This window comes from Urtica dioica, chromosome 6 (genome assembly GCF_054948205.1).
Source record: "Urtica dioica subsp. dioica isolate 48M chromosome 6, U.dioica_male_clone48M_v1_H2, whole genome shotgun sequence".
Classification (NCBI taxonomy): domain Eukaryota; kingdom Viridiplantae; phylum Streptophyta; class Magnoliopsida; order Rosales; family Urticaceae; genus Urtica; species Urtica dioica.
Window position 1 is genome coordinate 9,490,890 of NC_142761.1, and position 19,081 is coordinate 9,509,970.

General features: G+C 39.2%; 1 long non-coding RNA gene across 1 annotated transcript; it reads left to right on the top strand.

The window, feature by feature from the left end:
• The first annotated feature begins 1,325 nt into the window (after nucleotides 1-1,325).
• LOC149393311 (uncharacterized) lies at nucleotides 1,326-2,700 on the top strand. The gene is made up of 3 exons (XR_016299928.1): nucleotides 1,326-1,639; nucleotides 1,726-2,248; nucleotides 2,498-2,700. It is a non-coding gene; the product is annotated as an uncharacterized LOC149393311 (long non-coding RNA).
• The last annotated feature ends 16,381 nt before the right edge of the window (nucleotides 2,701-19,081 follow it).

Here is a 19,081-nt window from a genome sequence, read left to right on the forward strand (position 1 = left end):
GGGTTGCTTCGGTTTTCTTTACAGCTTAATCCTATTGATTAATTTGGTGAGACTCTTTGTGTTTGTATTGAGGTCAGGAAGACAAGATAGTGATACTCCGACGCTGATTTTGGGAATGGATGTCTCCCATGGGTCACCTGGTCGATCAGGTCTCCCATCCATTGCTGCGGTGCGACCAACATATCTTTTTTTTTTTAGAATTTTTTTTTTCGCAATCGTTTCAATAGTGTTAAGAGATATTCATGTGTTTGCTACACGCATGTTGTTGGCTCCCGATATTGGCCATCCATTTCAAAGTATGGTGCTTCAGTCAGGACAAAATCTCCTAAAACGGATATGATTGATACTTTGTACAAGCCACTGCCAAATGGACATGACGATGGGATCATCAGGTACTTTGTACAAGCCACTTCAAAGCTCGCCAAAACTGGGCTCTCTTATCGAGAACGACGATGTCAAGTACAAAACTGGACTCTGAAATGTATTTTGGTACTTAACTACATAATTACTAAGTAACTATCATCTTGTTCGAATCTCTAGGTGCTTATTATGGAGGCTAGGACTGGTTTTACAAACCAGGTTTACGAACTCTCGCCGTATTTCTTACACAAGGTATGTATTAATAATCAAAAGCAATGTCAATTTTACTGCTGTATCTTTTTACTGATTGTAAGATAGTGAGTCTGATTGTGTATCTTTTTACTGTTGTAAGATAACAAAATATTTTCCTCTTATTGTCAGGAGGAGTGCAAGAGTTTGCGTAAGAGCATAAAATGTAGACTTATTTACCGGCTGAGAGTGGTAGCTGTATTGTCTTCAATTTTTTCCAACTTCTTTTTTTATTGTAATCCAAGACTCTTCTGAAAGAATTGTAACCTTCTCTACAGGGTGATGTTCAAGAAAAAGCAATAGCTTGATCTTCAAGCTGCCAGGGTCAAAGATGTTAGTTCCTATTTTTTTTTATAAATATTATTGTAATTATTTGTCTCTTGTATCTTAATAATAACAGCAACAACAAAGAAGCATCAAATTTATTTGAGGATACTTTAACAGTAATAATGACTCTATCTTTAGTGTATATAATAAGAATAGTGTCTGATCATCAAATGTGTTGAAAAATTGCAACTTCTAAAGTCAGAAGAGGAACGCCAGCGCAGATTAGAAGAAATTCCAGAAATTCATACGGACCCAAAGATGGATCCAAGTTTCGAGTCCGAAGAAGAGGAAGCAGATGATAAAAAACGAGGTTTGTTTCTTTTACTTTCTCAGTCAAGGAGTGCTATGTTCTGTGATAACTTACAAGTCCGAATAATTGGGACAAACAAACAGGTTCAAGGAGTGCTCGGTCTGAATCATCTCACTTGGAAAACAAGGCTGTCTCGACGGGAGTTTCCGAACCGGCTCATAAAATCAACGAATATGAGAAAGTCTGGAACTACAAGGACCCGTCTTTTGAAACTTACTTACGTTAGATACTTGTGTGTAATAAATGTACAGATCTTGGTTTTTTTACAAGGAATTGAAGTAGAGAACTCTTCTCTTTTCAGGCAGTAACTTTTTTTTTTAAAATGAACTGAAAATCACCACCCCAAAGGACTCAACCCCAAAGGAAAATGATGTCAAGATGTCCGAGGCAGAGGTATGATATGTCTTCAGTTTCCAAACACAACTTGAGAATATGGTTTTTTTTTAATCATCTTAAACATATATTGAACTTTGTTGTAGAGCGACTCAAAATCCCCGAAGAGATGTGACCATGCCGGCATTATTCAGGTAGCGTTTCTTATCATAGCGTAAGGGCGTAAGTGATAAATTGTTTTGAAAATGTATTTGCTCCTTGTGTATTGCATTGTAGTGGTGAATGCTTAATGTGTTTGTCTGATGATCTCTTGCCATCTTGATTTTACTTTCCAGAATTTTTTTATGCACACATAGGTGCCGGTGAAAACATATACGATGGAACCCATATAAGCTCCCAGTAGTGTAGCCCAACATCTTTACTAATGCAGCTTGTGTACTTTATTTTTTTCCTTCTCATTGTCTCGCATCTTTTAGAAGTTTATTAATGGATATATTTTCAGGCCCTCATCTTTGCCTATACTTGGTAGAGTTCATGATAAAATTCCAGATTACAAGGTTAGTATGTTAAATCATATATAGTTTCAAGATCATTCATGCGCAAATTTTGTTCTCTGACCTTGTCTTAATTTTCAGCCATGGATTGGTGTCAAGTCCTACTCAACTTCAGGTATCGCTAATCTGATAAGTAATAATATTATCTTATTCCTATCAACTCAGTTTTTAAACAGCCGCAGATATAAGGGTCTCATTTTCTCAGAGTAGATATAAGTATTAGCCTTTTCCAATTAAGTTGTAGGCAATATTTTCTCCAATAATAAAAGATTTAGGAAGTTGATTGCTAGTGCAGATTCACATCAAGTCATTAAGTTGTAGGCAATATTTTCTCCAATTAAGTCTATCGATATATGTTCTGCAGAATCAAGGAAATATTGCAAAGTGGAAAAAGAAAGAAGGAGATAAGGTTAGCTGTTAAGTCTTTAGATTACCAAGATGGAGTTCACTTTCCATTACTAATTTTGGGTGTATTTCTTATATTCCAAAAACTTGTAATGCCATATTTATGTAAATGATATTTATTATTGATTGAATGAAATATGAGATTTTTGGATATTATTATTATGTGTTTTATTGGATATTTATATATTATAAATGTATTTAAATATATATTTTTATTAAAAAAATGCTCTACAGAAATAAGATGTAGTCTATATTGTAAAAATATAATTTCATAAATATAAACTACAGCTAAACAATGTAGTCTTCAACAGAAAAGAATGGAGTTATAGGCAAAGAGATAAGACTCCAGTGTAATAGATGCCACAAAAACGCCGTAGTCTGTCCAACTCAATTAATTATAACTACTCTTTAAAGCATGTAGTGTTTATTGACTTAAAATTTGAACAACTACATTATAAAAATGTAGTCTTCAACAGAAAACACTGGAGTCATAGGCAAAAAGATAAGACTCCAGTGCAATAGATGCCACAAAAACGTCGTAGTCGTCTAATTGACTCAATTAAGACTACTTGTTAAAACTGTAGTTTTTTTTTATCTTATGTAATTGAGTTCTATATAACTACAGCATAACGTTGTAGTAATTATAGATGCCACTAGTAAGACTACATCTAAACAATGTAGTTATATATTTTAACTACAGTCTTATAAAACAGATACACTACGGCCAAACACTGGAGTCATAATCAAAGAGATAAGACTCCAGTGCAATAGATGACAGTCAGTAAACTGTAGTGGATTTAAAATGACTACAGCGTTCGGCAGTAGTTAGAGGCCAAATTTCTGATAGTGTGATGAGTATTTTGTGATAAATGAGGAACATGATGAGCTTATGAAAGGAACCAGGTCTCAAGACAACTGTTACATGTGGACTCTGGTCAAAAACTCTCAAATCACCAAGTATCTCCTGTCCAAGACTGATGAAGCTGAGCTATGGCATCAAAAACCCGACCATCTGAACATCATAAGCATGCATAAGATTGTCTCTGAGAAAGCTATAGTCGGTCTTCCTGAGCTAAAAATTGTTGAAGGAAAAATCTGTGGTGATTGTCAAGTTGGAAAACAAGTTAAGAAGTCGCACAAGATGGTTCAACATCTTACTACCTCACGGGTTTTAGGACTTCTACACATGGACTTGATGGGGCCGATGCAGGTAGAGAGCCTTTGCGGAAAGAGATACGTGTTTGTGTGTGTCGATGACTTCTTCAGGTTTACTTGGGTTGATTTTATTCGTGAGAAATCTGACACTTTTGTTGTGTTTGAAGCTTTATGCAAGCAAGTGCAAAGAGAAAAGGGAGAAAGCATATGCAAAGTGGTCAGAATCTTAAGTGACCATGGGAGAGAATTTGAAAACATGAGTTTTTCTAACTTTTGTATTGCAGAAGGAATAGCTTATGAATTTTCTGCCCCCATCACCCCATAGAAAAATGGGATTGTTGAGAGGAAGAATCGCACTCTTCAGGAAATGGCTTGAGTGATGATGCGTGCCAAAGACATTCCTCTTCACTTCTGGGCTGAAGCTCTCAATACGGTCAGCCATTTTCATAACAGAGTTACAATTCGTTCAGGTACTACTGTCACTCATTATGAGAGGGAGAAAGCCAAATGTCAAGTACTTCCATGTCTTTGGCTCGGTGTGTTACATCCTTGCTGATCGGGATCCTCGCCGAAAGTTTGATCCCAAAAGTGATGAAGGTGTCTTTCTCGGATATTCCAGAAACAGTCATGCCTATCGTGTTTTCAATAAACGCACTAAGTCTATGATGGAATCTATAAATGTGGTTGTTAATGAAAATTTTGATGATTCCAAAAGTGATGATGATGAGGATGAAGTTTTTCCTAGTAGCACAGATGTCAGGACAAATGTTGGCAACAAAGTCGATGACATTGTGCCCGATGAAGAGCCTTCTCCTGAGGAAACAGAATCTTCACCGGAAAGAAGAGTCCTCTCCAGGAGAGTTCAGAAAAATCATCATGTTGAGGAGGTGATTGGTGATATTGGAGATGGTATGCGCACTCGCCCAAAAGCTCCAGTAAACTCCCGAGATATGATTGGTAATCTCTGCTTTGTTTCTAAAATTGAACCTAAAAATGTCAATGAGGCAATTGATGATGAATACTGGATCAGTGATATCCAAGAATAACTTGTTCAGTTTGAAAGAAATGAAGTCTGGGAGTTAGTTCCTAAACCAGATAATGTTAATGTTATTGGAACTAAGTAATTTTGAAAAATAAATCTGATGAGCATGGCAATATAACTCAAAACAGAGCTAGACTTGTGGCACAAGGTTATACACAGGTGGAAGGTATGAATTTGGATGAAACCTTTGCACCTATTGCTCGTCTTGAAGCCATTAGACTCTTACTTGGCATCTCTTGTCATCTCCACTTCAAACTCTTCCACATGGATGTTAAAAGTGTTTTCCTCAATCGGTACTTGAACGAAGAGGTCTATGTTGCCTAGCCTAAAGGTTTTGCAGATCCCAACAGGCACCATGGGCATGGTATGAAAGACTAACTCAATTTCTTGTGCAGAATGGTTATACCAGATGTGGAGTTGATAAAACCTTGTTCATAAAGAATGAGGAACGAAACCTCATGGTTGCTCGAATCTATGTTGATGACACTGTCTTTGGAGGAATGTCAGACAAGATGGTGAACTTTTTTGTGCGACAAATGTTATACCAGAGGTGGAGTTGATAAAACCTTGTTCATAAAGAATGAGGAACGAAACCTCATGGTTGCTCAAATCTATGTTGATGACACTGTCTTTGGAGGAATGTCAGACAAGATGGTGAAATTTTTTGTGCGACAAATGCAATCTGAATTCGAAATGAGCATGGTTGGTGAGTTTAACTTTTTCTTAGGTTTACAGATCCAACAAATGGATGATGGTATTTTCATCTCTCAAAGTAAATTTGCTAAAAATATTGTGAAGAAGTTTGGTTTGGAAAAGTCATCTCATAAGCGAACCCCCGCCGCTACTCATGTTAAACTCACTAAGGATGAGCTTAGTGAATCTATTGATCAAAGTCTTTACAGAAGCATCATTGGTAGTCTTCTCTACCTTACTGCCAGTCGTCCTGATGTAGCCTATTCTGTTGGGGTTTGTGCTCGCTACCAGGCTAATCCCAATGGTAGTCATCTGACTTAAGTGAAGCGTATTGTGAGGTACGTTTCGGGAACTACTGACTTTGGTCTTCTATACACTTTTGATACCTCTTCTACTCTTGTATGATATTGTGATGCTGACTGGGCAGGTAGCACCGTTGATAGAAAAAGTACATTTGGTGGATGTTTCTATCTGGGAAATAACCTCATTTCCTGGTTTAGTAAGAAGCAAAACTGCATTTCCCTGTCCATAACTGAGTCTGAATATATTGCTGCTGGAAGCAGTTGTACTCAGTTACTATAGATGAAACAGATGCTTGATGAATATGATGTCGATCAAGATGTCATGACACTGTTCTGCGAAAACATCAGTGCCATTAATATTTCAAAAAATCCGGTCCAACATAGTAAGACAAAGCACATTGAAATCAAGCACCACTTTATTCGGGATCTTGTGGAAGATAAGAAGATCAAACTTGAATATATCCACACTGAGAAACAACTTGCAGACATCTTTACCAAAGCCTTGGATGCAAGCCGATTTGAAAATCTCAGATCCTCCCTGGGATTATGCGTTATCGACCAATAGCAATTACAGAGATTTGGAGAGCTGATTATTAGTGAGTTTCCTCTCCTTATTGAAAATTTATCTCTGTTTTATGCTACTGTTTTCTACATAAGTGTATATTCATTGGCCCTTCTGTCTGGTTGACCCATTTGACTTATTTACCAGGCTAAAATGCCACTTATCAAGTGTTTGGGCTGGAGCTGGACCAAGGTTCATTTCATATCATGACGCCTTTTTGTTTTTTGCCAGCTTCCTCAACATGCAGACGGTTTGGTTTTCAAGGAAGTTAGGGAAGTTACTTATTTTGAGATCTTTTTGAAAATCCATTCCCAAAATTCTTTATATTTCGCTTTCAAAATTCTTTCTTGTATAACCGTCTCATCTAAGATTTCCTTAGAATTGTTGGAACAAGGAGTGGGATCAGTACAACTTGGTCGAACAAAAAAGATAAAACAAATATGAAGGCGAAAATTGTCAAGGAAAAAGGGTTTAAGCCTGAGAATAACAGGCACGGTGTTCGGGTAAAGGGAGGCTCAGATGAAGAACGCCGCTCTGCCAATTACCGACATCACCAAGGACGTTAGTTCTAGTAGTTCCTCTGAAGAAGAAGAAGAAGATGCTCAGAATGTCATCAAGGAAGAAACCCACACCAGCATCTCTCCTCTCGAAAGCCCCCACAAATTGGTCTAAGGTAATTCTGAACCTCTTGCTCATACTGCTGCTGTCGAAAAGATTCCTGGGGACAACGATCATCTGGAGTCTCCTCGTGATAATCAAGATTCCCCGCACGAAGATGTGATTGAGGGAATTCTTGGGTTAGGTCTAGATGTTGAGAAGAATGCCCCGACATCCTCTGCTCCTGAGCATGAGGAAAGTGCTGAGAAGAGATAGGCTGTTGAAGAGGCTGTCATTGCCTCTTTGAAGGAGAAAGTTGCAAATGATGATGATGTATGCATTGCTACTCTTCTGTCAGAGAAAAAGAAGAGGAAAAGAAAAAGTCTTGAGGCAACCATGCCAGATGTCATAGTTCCAGAAAAGAAGAAGAAGAAGAAACTTGTGAACATGGGTTTAAATAAGAATAAGTTAAAAGTGAAACCTGTTGAGCAGGATGTCCTTGTAATTTTGAGAGATATGAAGGATGAAGAGGAAGAACCTGCTTATCTAGAGAGATTTTCCATTGCTTCCAGGAAATCAGTTAGGTGTCAAAAAATTTCAAAAGTTGTTCCCCCTGATCCTCTGGATAATATCTCTTTCCATGAGGAAGATCGTGTCAGAAAATGGAGGTATGTGTATCACAGAACCGTGTTTCCTGAGAAGGAACTATCTAAGGAAGCTCTAAAAATTGATGTCATCATGGAACTCTTGCACGATGCCCAACTCATCAAGACTGTTTCTGGGATCGGCCCATATTTTCCCAACCTGGTGAAAGAGTTCATTGTTAATCTATCTGTTGCAATCGACCAGCCACATCACCCAGAGTTTGGTAAAGTCTTTGTTCGTGGTCACTATTTTGGTGTCTCCTCCTCTGCGATCAATGATTACTTGGGACGAGAAAGAATTATCAACGTCGATCGCATTCCCTTCATGGATGTTATTGCCAAAGAGCTTTCCAACAATGAGAAGAAGACGTGGCCTACTAAGGGATCTCTCCCTTCTTCTGATCTCTCGTCAAAATATTCTGTTCTGTACAGGATAGGGGTTGCTAACTGGGTTCCCTCCTCTCATGGTTCAAGCATCAAGGCTGACCTAGCATGCCTCATTTACCAGATAGGTATGCGTGCTGCCTTTGATTTTGGAGAATTTGTTTTTAGTCACTTGGTCAAGCATGCTAAGTCCTATGCTGTGAAGCTCCCAATTGGCTTTCCCTCACTTATATCTGGAATGATGTTGGCTCAAAAGAGAGACTTGCTTAGGGCCGATGACATAGCTGGAAAACCTCCTAGTGAACTCTCCTTCAGTCACAAGTTATTTGAGGAAAAATATGTCAGAGATCTTGTCATGCCTTCTGTCACGACATCTGTCGCTTCTGGCAGTACTCTAAAGGTTTCTCCCCTTTCAGAAAAACTTTAGAGTAACATTCTCAAGGGGCTTTATGAAGTAGTTGCTGCCCTCAAGGAAATCATCGAGACTTCCTCTCGAAGGAAGGCCGTATGTGAACGGCTTATCAAGGCAATGACTCATTCTCTTACCTCAGATGGTGCCTCCTCCTCTCAGCCATGCCAGGCTGGGAGTCCAGCTGTCAATGGTAACGATGAAGACATAGAGGATGATGATGTCAGTGACTCTAAGAGCTCTGAAGATCAAGGTAATGTTGAATCTACCTAGAATCCTGCCATCTAGTCTGTTTTATTTGTGGTCTGTAATCTCTCGTACTATGGTTTTTATTCTCTTTTGATGTGTGTTTTGGCTTAAACACTCTGACTACCTTTAGTCTTCAGCTTTCTCTACTACTCTGGTATGTACTTATTCAGACTATGTTTATGTTCAGATTGTGATGTGGATGTTCTCTGTTGCTTTCAGTTCTCTTCTCTGTGTTCATTTTTTTTCCTCCCACTATCTTGCTTTTAAGGCAATCAGGGGGAGAGGCGTCATAAGGGCCATTTATTTTGGTATGAGGTCATTTATTTTGACGCTCTTTTCTGGTCATGACGCATGGTTGATAACTGCTCCGGAAGTGCTTGCCTAAAAAACGGGCAAAGGGGAAGATTGTTGCTACGTCATAAGTTGGCTTTATTTTTTAGCGCAAGTTGTGAGGAAAGTTGTCGGTCATCATGTTCCAGCTTCTGTTAAGACATCTTCCCTATTGTGCGCAGTCTGTTATTTTGACAAGTTTCCGATTTTGCCAAATTGCCTCGCTGGTGACTTTATTGAGTGATATTCTTGCGAGTATGGGTAAGGAAACCCTAGATTCACTTCCAGAGTTGTATGACTGCTATAAAAGCCAAGTGCTCCACCCTTAGCAGCCTTGACGCTGTTGACATAACAATTAGGGTTCCTGGACATGCAAGATTGGCGGATTGGGAAAGTAGTTGGATTGTTTTGAGAGGTGTCATTCATCAAATAATATTCAAGAAGATTGAGTGTTTGAGTGATTTGGGTTCTGTGCTTACCTGATTGAAGATTCACGACCGTTGAAGATTGAAGTCGTCCAAGCATATGCGTGTGCTTGAAGAGTGGAATTGAGAGGGGTCTCAAATTTAGGGAGAGTCCCTGCACTTGGTATTCACTAGTGGTAATAGTTTCTAGAGCTTTGATTTGTTGTTGTAATCATATAAGACTTTGCTTGTACTATTGACTACGTGATAGTGAATTCCTTTCCTCTGGCTGTGAGCCCCCAGACGTAGGTGACATTACACCGAACTGGGTAACCATATTGTGTGTCTTTTATTTATCGCACTTCTTGTTGATTATCCATGATCTGTGTTAAGCAAGTTGTCTGACACATTGTCTATATATTGTGTATGACATCTTGTCTCTCTAACCAAACAGAATTTCAGACACCAATCACGGCGAAGAAAATCTTAGCGAGAGATATCGGCGTCATCTTCTACATGCAACTCTAAGCCTATCCTGTTCTTTTGCTGTTTTTGAGGTCATTTGTCAACCCAGATCGTGTAATAAACTGCTCATCTAGACAAAATTGGCTTAACTACCTTTGTCGATGTATCGAGGATGATTTCTTCTCCTCTAAAACTTGTAAAATTGTTTTTGGTGATACCCTAAATTAATCTAATGTCTAGTGGTCAATCCTTTCAAAAATAAAATAATGGAGAAGACAGGATTAGAGGAAGAGAGAGAAATAAAACTCTATTTTGGTAATTTTGTAATACTCAAGGGTGCTCAGACATGCAAAAGAGTTTTAATATTATGCAAACAGTTTTATTTGTGAAAAGTCCATTGAAAACATTATATGTCCTTTATTTTACATTCAACGCTTCAAATTATCTAAATTTTACATCGATGCTGTAGAATAATCATGGAACATTGGAGAAGATATATCAATTAAATGAGTTTGTATATTTTTAAATATAATAATTTAATTTCTTTCCATTAATAATGGGGTAGTGTAGCTAATTAACCATCACACTTTGTACTCGACCTTTTTGAAAGATATGAAAAAAATACCTATTAGTCAAAACTACATAAAATGTACGAATATAGCTTTTCACATGTTGACTTATATGTAAAAAGAAATAAAGAGTATAATAAACTTCATAAGTACAATTTTTCCGTTTGTATTTGACATTAAATCTAATTTAGTATAAATTAATTTATACATCATTGTTTAGTTTTATTTGTTGCTTTTAATTTGCACTTTAATCGTGTATGGATGACAACATCAGAATAAATAATTGATTATGAAATAAATGTGTACACATTTTAGTAAAATAAAAAAAATTAAAAAGTGGTTCCTCGATTAGTCTAGTGGTAATCCTACACCTACCCCCACCGTGAGGTCTTGGGTTCGATCTCCATAGAGTATTGAAATGAATGCCCCCTTATGCAAGTGGAAATTGATCTCCTGGAAGCTTAATACCCATGTACTATAATGTAATCTTGACCGATATGCCTCATGCTCTGGCACTGTGAACATATATCATGTAATATTGTCCGATAGTGTCACTTATAAAAAAAAAATTAAAAAAGTTAGGTATTTTGCAATTTGTAAATCCTAAACGGTTTATTACGAGTAATTTTCCTCAATAACATTATTTTTAATTTATTGCATTATATATTGTTTTGATCGTGATAACCGGATGTTAATTTATCAGTTTTATGTTTGAATTTTTTTTTTTTTTTTTTACATAACTTATCAAACAACATTTCAAATGGCCAGCTCAAATGTCAAATTTATGATGGAACAGTTAAGAGAAAATGTTTAATTCAGACGGGGTGCTAAACAGACCCAATGCCTTTGAAAATAGTGGCCATCATTTAACGTAACACAGCTCTTACGTTTTCAATGCTTTTTTTTAAGTTGTTGAATTTAAATTAAATAAATGTAAAATCTTCAAGTAATTGTCAAATAATTAATTAACATCTTATTTCCTCGAAGTAATTCTTTCTCTCCTCTCAAAAAGTACCTCTCTTTTTGCTTTATGAGTAATTCTCTCAAAGGTTTTACAAGACATCCTGTGATATCAAGGGTCCGACTGTTAAACCGCCGAGATCCGCAAGTTTCTCTCATCTATCTCACTCAAAGCTTTTTTTGTTAAATGGTCGAGATCCCAAAGTTCCAATAACATGAAAGGGGTATGTAAGCACTCTTGGTACTCTAAGTCAATTAGATTTTTTTTTAGGAAAATTAAATAAGTATTCCAATAGCTCATCCTCACTTTAAAAAAAAAGTCAAAATTTAATTTTTTTTTTAAGAAAATAATCTAACAGGATGAAGTAAATTAAATTAACTAAATATTTTTAATTTAATTTACTTCGGCCTATATTAAGCTATTTTCATAATAAAATGAAACTTTGATTATAATTTTAAAAGAAGTTAGCGGAATGACTAGTTGCAACGAATGTTTTTATTAAGTCAAGGGATGTGAATGGGTATCCTCCGTATAAATAAAATAAATGTTAAATCTTCTTTTTTTACTTCTCCTTTAATTAGTTCTCGTAATTTTTTTTTTTTTTGAATAAAAGATCCTTATATTAAGACTGTTCTGCTAATGCATCAGAGAAAACATCCTCGGGATAAAACCAGCCCTATCAAGGATAGTCTCACATCGACTGTGTATTACGATCTTGTGCTCTTTATAAGGCTTGTGGATTACTCCTCTAATTACCAAACTTGGTTTTATATGGAATACCCAGCCGATGTGGGACTATCCTTGATACACCCCCTCACGCGCACAGGCAACACGCACACATTGGCATAGGCACTGGAAGCGTGAAGTATAGGCTCGATCAGGTAGCTTACAATCGAGAATGGGTCCTGCTATGATACCACCTTAAAGGTGTGGGGTTCCATCTAAAACCAAACTTGGTAATTAAAGGAGTAACCCACAAGCCTTATAAAGAGCACAAGATCGTAATACCCAGTCGATGTGGGACTATCCTTGATAAGCCCCGAGGTTACAATCAGGTGAGAAACATGACGCACTAGCTGACTTATGTGGGACCACATTTGCTGATCGTTTTACACAACATCTAAGCAATGTGTCTCTATCTCAACCCGTCTCCATCTTTTCTCCTTAAACCAGATAAGCGCTTCCTTCAAGCCCATGATTTCTACAACTTCTGGGGTAACTACTCCCGCTCTGTTGCCGCGCCTAGTATCCAGAATTTACCCTGCACAATCACGGGAAACAAGTGCGAAAGAATAACGACGGTGATCCTCAAATAACGCCGCATCAATATTTATTTTCATTCAGACCCATCTTTAGTAACATCTATCGATCAGTAGTCGAGCATCTCTAGTAACATCTGATGTTGAACGAGTTCTCCCGTTCCAGACTTTGTCGTTGCGAGCTCGCCATACCGCCCAACATATTGCCACCGATCTAATAACCACTTCTTCCTCGTGCTGAAAAAGCAGATGGAGCCATTCCTTTCTGGGCTTTCCTCGTAGATCAGACAAGTTGATATTGTATCGACATGTTTTCTCCTTAGAGCCACTCGTATTGGAAGAAAACTCGATGTCGCTCGCCATAAAAAATCTTCACCTTAGGTCGTATCTTCATTTTCCATAAATGTTTCCACACCGGTAGTGTTGCTTTGGTGTACACCGTCCTCGAATCTCCAGAAGAAGTCTGAAAGCGCTTCGAATCATATTGTTATACCGTCATTTTTCTTAGGGTAAAAATGACCTCTCAATTGCTAAAACGACCGCACAATGCAAAAAGAATAACTCAGTCAAATAGGCCAAAAATATGTTTGACCAAAATCGAGGACCTGTAAACATGCTTGCAAGCTATTTCATGATGGCACTTGGCCAAGCGCCAAGCGCCAAGCATCAAGCGACAAGCGATAAGCGTCACGCACCAAACGCCAAGCGTCAAGCGCCAAGCGCCAATATCCTATAAATAGCTCACTCACATTGCCATAAGGTAAGTCATTCACAACTCAGAATCCTCTGAACTCAAAATTCACTCTGAACTCAGAATCCTCTTAACTCTCATTTCCTCTCTCTACCCTCTAGAAACGAGATGAGACCCCCCACCTCTGCTAATGTTGAGCGTCGGAGCGTGCGTCGGGGGAAAACCCTCCGCGCCCCCTAGTTCATGTTTCTTGATTCTCATATTGAAGAACGTAAAGAACACGAAGACCGTGAAGAACACGAAGGCCGACTGTTGACGAAGTGACGAGGAGCCGGAAACCACTTTCCTACGAGGCAAGGACGACGAGAATAGAAGAATTTAACCACACCTAACCTACGTGCGGTCATAGGGTCCGACCCTAGATCGAACCACGGACGGTTCTGAATACTAATCCAAAATCGGGATTAACACATATAATTTTCAAACTGTTATTTTCTCCAGGCCCAGTGATCTCCCATCGCAGTGGGGCTTAGAGGTATATCAAGAATCAGGTTTACGCCTCTCTCCTCGAAAATATCCTAGATCACCTCTAAAACCAACTTTATTATGCTATCTTCATAAGGCTATCGACCTTGTATAACCGAGGTCTGATTCCCATAACCAATACAGCGTCGGACTCCTTCTCAGACCAGCCATTGAGATTTTCAAATGCTACGCCAGACGAAGCTTGGATTATTTCCCAACTCTGCATCAAGGAAAGAATAGGTAGGAAATTATCTATCTTTAAAAATTTGGCCTGCCAGCGAGTGTTCCATGACAAGTAACCTCCGGCCCTGTTTCCCTAATAGCGCCAAATTAAAGTCATGGAGATGACGGAACCCCATACCTCCAAAATCCTTATGGATCACCATTCTTTCCCACCTCATCCAATTTATACTCCGTCTATTCGAGCTTGACGACTTCCATCAATAATTATTCATAATTCCTTCCGATTCCTGGCACATCGTCAACGGAAGTAGAAATATATTCATAGTAAAATTCGGTGAAGCTTGAACAACAGTCTCAAGGAGAATCTTTTTCCCTGCTCGGGAGAGCATTTTACCTTCCCAACTCTGAACCCGCTGGCAAATCTGATCCTTAAGAAATCCTAATATCAAACTTTCGTTTCTTTGAATAATGTTTGGCGATCCTGAATACATAATGTTGTCAGTAGCTTCAGTCATATTAAGCAAGCCTATCAAATGGTTCCGCTCTTCGCACAGTATTCCGCATTTTTTAAGGCTAACTTGCTCCCTGAAGCCGCATCAAATACTCGTAACCTCTGCAATTCTATTCTACAAATGACATAAGTGTCATCTGCAAACAACATGTGAGAAACTGATGGCGTCCCTCGCGCCACTTTACATCAATGAATCCGTCCTCGTGCCTCATATCGAGCCAGAAGTGATGAGAAACCTCCGCACATATAATAAAGAGATACGGAGACAATGGATCCCTTAGGTGAATTCCTCTCGTCGAGATAGTAAGACCGATCTCCCTCTGTCCATAAATGACTTTGTACCTCACCATGGATAGACATATCTCCCTCTGTGACATGCCCACGGTCTACTTGAACTTTTCCAGTGCGCCAAAAAAGCTGAAGTTGTGGTCCATTATCTCGTCTTCGAGAACAAATCTGTATTAAGCATACTACTAGTAGTGGCCATTCCCTTACTTTTATGGGAGTTCCATCTACACACCTTACTCCTCGTTCAGCCCAATTAATTTAGTTTCCTTAGTCCTCCTTCGTTTTAGGTCTAATACCACAAGGCCCAACTGGCTTTCTTTTTCCTTCGAAAGAAGAGTTTCTTGATATTCCCATGCTGTCACTCCCTCCAGGTAAAAAGGAACTGTTATTTCCAATAAATTTTTCCACCATTAATTCCTGATTTCCTCTTAATTCCACATTCCCCAAATCTCGCCCTCCTTTATGCCGTAAGGCTTGGCAATCGGCTATGTTGACTGATCAAAAAGGCGATCAGTCTGAATGTCCAATCACCCCGCATATGAAGCAGAACATAGGCACTCGTTCATACTTAAAATTTTATCCATAATTCCTCTCCACCTCGTCGTCGGATCTTCAGTTTCCTCTTCAAAGGCTTGTCAGTATCCAACGTGACTCTGAACCGAAGAAAATCTCGCCACATCCCAACAAAGTTATTATTGTCCGACTCTATAAAATCCCCAATGTGATTCCCGACATCATGTAGTTGGACCCAAATGTCCAATTTATTAAGGACCACCGTGCAAGGATTCTCGCCATTCTTCAGCCGAGAGAAAATCAATTGTGTTCGATTCAAAGTCCAAGGACTTCAATCGATCACCCTTGCTATATCTATCTCGTTTTAGAACTGAAAATCAATTGTGTTCGATTTTTTTTGTTTGATTTTACAAGTTAAGCAATGAAATAAATGTTTAAGTTACGTTCTTTATGGCAAATAACTGTTTTCTAATTTCATTTTTTTTATACTATAAAACATTTCAAAGATTCCATCTCTCTAATCACCGTAACCATCGCCGTCACCGCCACAGTAACTGTCACCGTCACTTTCAACATCGCCAACCCCGCCGCCATTGTCCCTCCAAGGATAGTTAGACTGCCCTCACGTGTCGCAATATTCATGAAAAAAAGAGTAAGTATGGTAGTAACAGAAAAGGAAAGGTATGTATTGAAAAATACAAAAAGCAGCTTGATTTTATTGATAACTGTTCATTTCCTTTTATATGCTAAGGAATGAGCGATTAGAGTTTTACACAGCCAATCAAATAATTACAGTATATTTGAGAGTAAAAGGTACAATGTAAATAGGCTGGCCCTTGTCCTTATGCAGCTGTCAAAATGTCATTGCTTGTCATCTTCTGCTGGTAACGGTAAGAAACCATTTATGCATATTCTTCACAGAGACTTATCTTGCCACGCCACTATTTTCCAAAATACAAGATTAAGGGTCGTTTATAGTTAAACGACAATATTTGAGAAGGACTGTCGTTTATTCTTCGAGCCTCCCTCAGGGCATGACTCCAAGCTTGTTTCGGAGAGGATGAAAAAAGGCTTGCGATAGCGGCTTCGTGTGGATATCAGCGATTTGGTCTTGACTCGGAAGATGTTGGACACGAAGACTCTTCTCAATCACTTTCTCCCGTACAAAAAACAAATCGAGCTCCATGTGTTCGGTTCTCGAATTTTGGATCGGATTCGTCGAGAGAAACACGGTGCTTTGATTATCGCACCAGATGGTAGGAATTTTATTTCCTCCGACTCGAAGTTCTCCCAGCAAAGATTTGATCCAGAGAATCTCCGCTGTCGTTGTCGCCAAGCTCCTATACTCTGCCTCTGTTGAAGATCTGGAAACAGTGGGTTGTTTCTTCGAAGACCAAGTTACCAGATTCTTTCCAAGGTAGACACACATTCCACTCGTTGATCTTCTCTCGGTCAAGTCGTTTCCCCAATCTGAATCAGAGAATCCAGTGACCTCGAGCGTAGGCGATCGATGAAGAAATAAGCCAAAATTCAGAGTTCCTCGAAGATATCTCATAATTCTTTTAACAGCTTTCCAGTGTGGCTGTAACGGTGAGTGCATGAACTGACTGACTTTACTGACGCTGAAACTGATTTCAGGTCTGGTTATAGTTGCGTACTGCAGAGCTCCTACAACACTCCGATAGAGTATGGCATCATCAACTGGATCTCCGTCAAAGCGTGTGAGTTTGAGGTTGCTGAGCATCGGTGTGGGCAGAGGATTCGACTCAAGCATCTTGGTCCGTTGAAGAAGTTCAGTAACATACCTCTTCTGAGACAGATGGATTCTCTCCGGTGTGTACTGAACTTCAATTCCCAAAAAATAGCTCAAGGCGCCGAGATCTTTGAGTGAGAAACTGCGATTAAGTGAGTGGATCAGATGTTGGAGTTCCTTGTCGTTGCTGCCGGTGATGATGATGTTGTCGACGTAGACCAACAGGTATGTCGTTGACATGGTTGTAAAGCGGGTGAAAAGCGAAGTGTCCGCTTCTGACGCGACGAATCCAAGCTTCGGAAGAGTAGCAGTCAAGGTGTTGAACCAGGCACGTGGAGCCTGCTTTAGGCCATAAATGGCTTTGTGAAGACGACACACAAGCGGTTGTGTTGACAGAGTTTAGAAACCCGACGGTTGCTCCATAAAGACTTCTTCGGTAAGCTTTCCATTTAGGAATGCGTTGTCGATGTCTAATTGTCGAACCTTCCAGCCTTGCGCAAGGGAGATGACGAGAATAATCCGGATTGTGACTGGCTTGACTACTGGCGAAAAGGTATCGTTATAGTCAAAACCTGGAATCTGATCGTAACCTTTTGCGACCAGTCTGGCTTTATACCGTGCCACCGAGCCATCAGAGTGACGTTTGACCTTAAACACCCATCGAGAGCCAATGACTTTCCTGCCTTCAGGTGGTAGAGTGAGAGACCAGGTGTTGTTGCTGCTGAGAGCTCCGAGTTCGAACAACATGGCTTTCTTCCAATGTGGAACCGCAAGCGCTGCATCAACTGTCAAAGGCTCTGTCTCTGAGAGGTTAGTGTCAGTGCGTAGGGTAGCATTATAAATTTTGGGTTTCTTATCCCACCCTTTCCTCTCGTGATCATCAGATGTTCATTTTGTTGAGAAGGTAAAATAATCTCTTATATCAGTTGCTCATCTTGGTTGTTCACTGGTTGATTTGTGGCTGATGTATGTGTGGATGATGATGCTTGGTTGGGTGTTTGTGTTTGTGATGATGCTGATGTAGGTGATGAGGGGCTGATAGAGGCGTGTAGTGGAGAGTCAGATAGAGGGAATTACCTGATCAATGTTGGGGGTGTGGAGCTTGATCACGGGCTGCTGGGACAAGGCTGTATCAGTGGCAAGTCTGGTCGGTGTGTGAAAAGAGAAAGGCAACACAGACTCATTAAAAGACACATCTCTAGAGATATAAATTCTACCATCACTAGCTAGACATTTATACCCTTTATGTTGTGGTGTATATCCAATGAAAGTGCATGACTGTGATCTAAACTCTAACTTATGTTTATTGTAGGGTCTCAAATGTGGAAAACATTGGCAACCAAAAACTTTAAGAAGGTGATAGTTCGGTTTTCTGTTAAACAGCTTTTCAAAAAGACTGAGAAAATTTATGACACTTGAGGGAAGACGATTTATGAGATAGGTACCCGAGAAGAAAGCTTCATCCCAGAATTTTTGTGGCATGTGAGCCTGAGCAAGTAACGTAAGACCAGTCTCCACGATGTGACGGTGCTTACGTTCCGCTATGCCATTTTGTTCAGGGGTGTGTGGAAAAGAGACCGTGTGTTCAATACCGTGTTTGGAGAAAAAAGAGGTAAGGGCCTGAAATTCGCCTCCCCAATCGGATTGGACTCTTTTTATTTTGTGATTAAGTTGAACTTCGACTTTTGTTTTGAATTTTGTAAAGATTTCATGAACTTCAGACTTATTTTTAGAAATTAAATCCACGTATATCGTGTGTAGGCATCAATAAAGCTCACATAATATTTGTACCTGTTTCTTGATGTTATTGACAATGGCCCCCATAGGTCAGAATGAATGATTTCTAGAAGATGTGAGACAACATTTTCACTTTGAGAATAAGAAATTTTGTGAGATTTCCCTTGTTGGCAAGCAGTGCATAAAAATTTCTTTGGAAAATGAGAATGAGAAAAGGAAATACTTTTTTTGATAACTAAAATAGCAGGGTGGCCAAGTTTTCGGTGCCACGAGATTACATCACTAGACTCATCGATTTGCTGAACCGAATTGACACA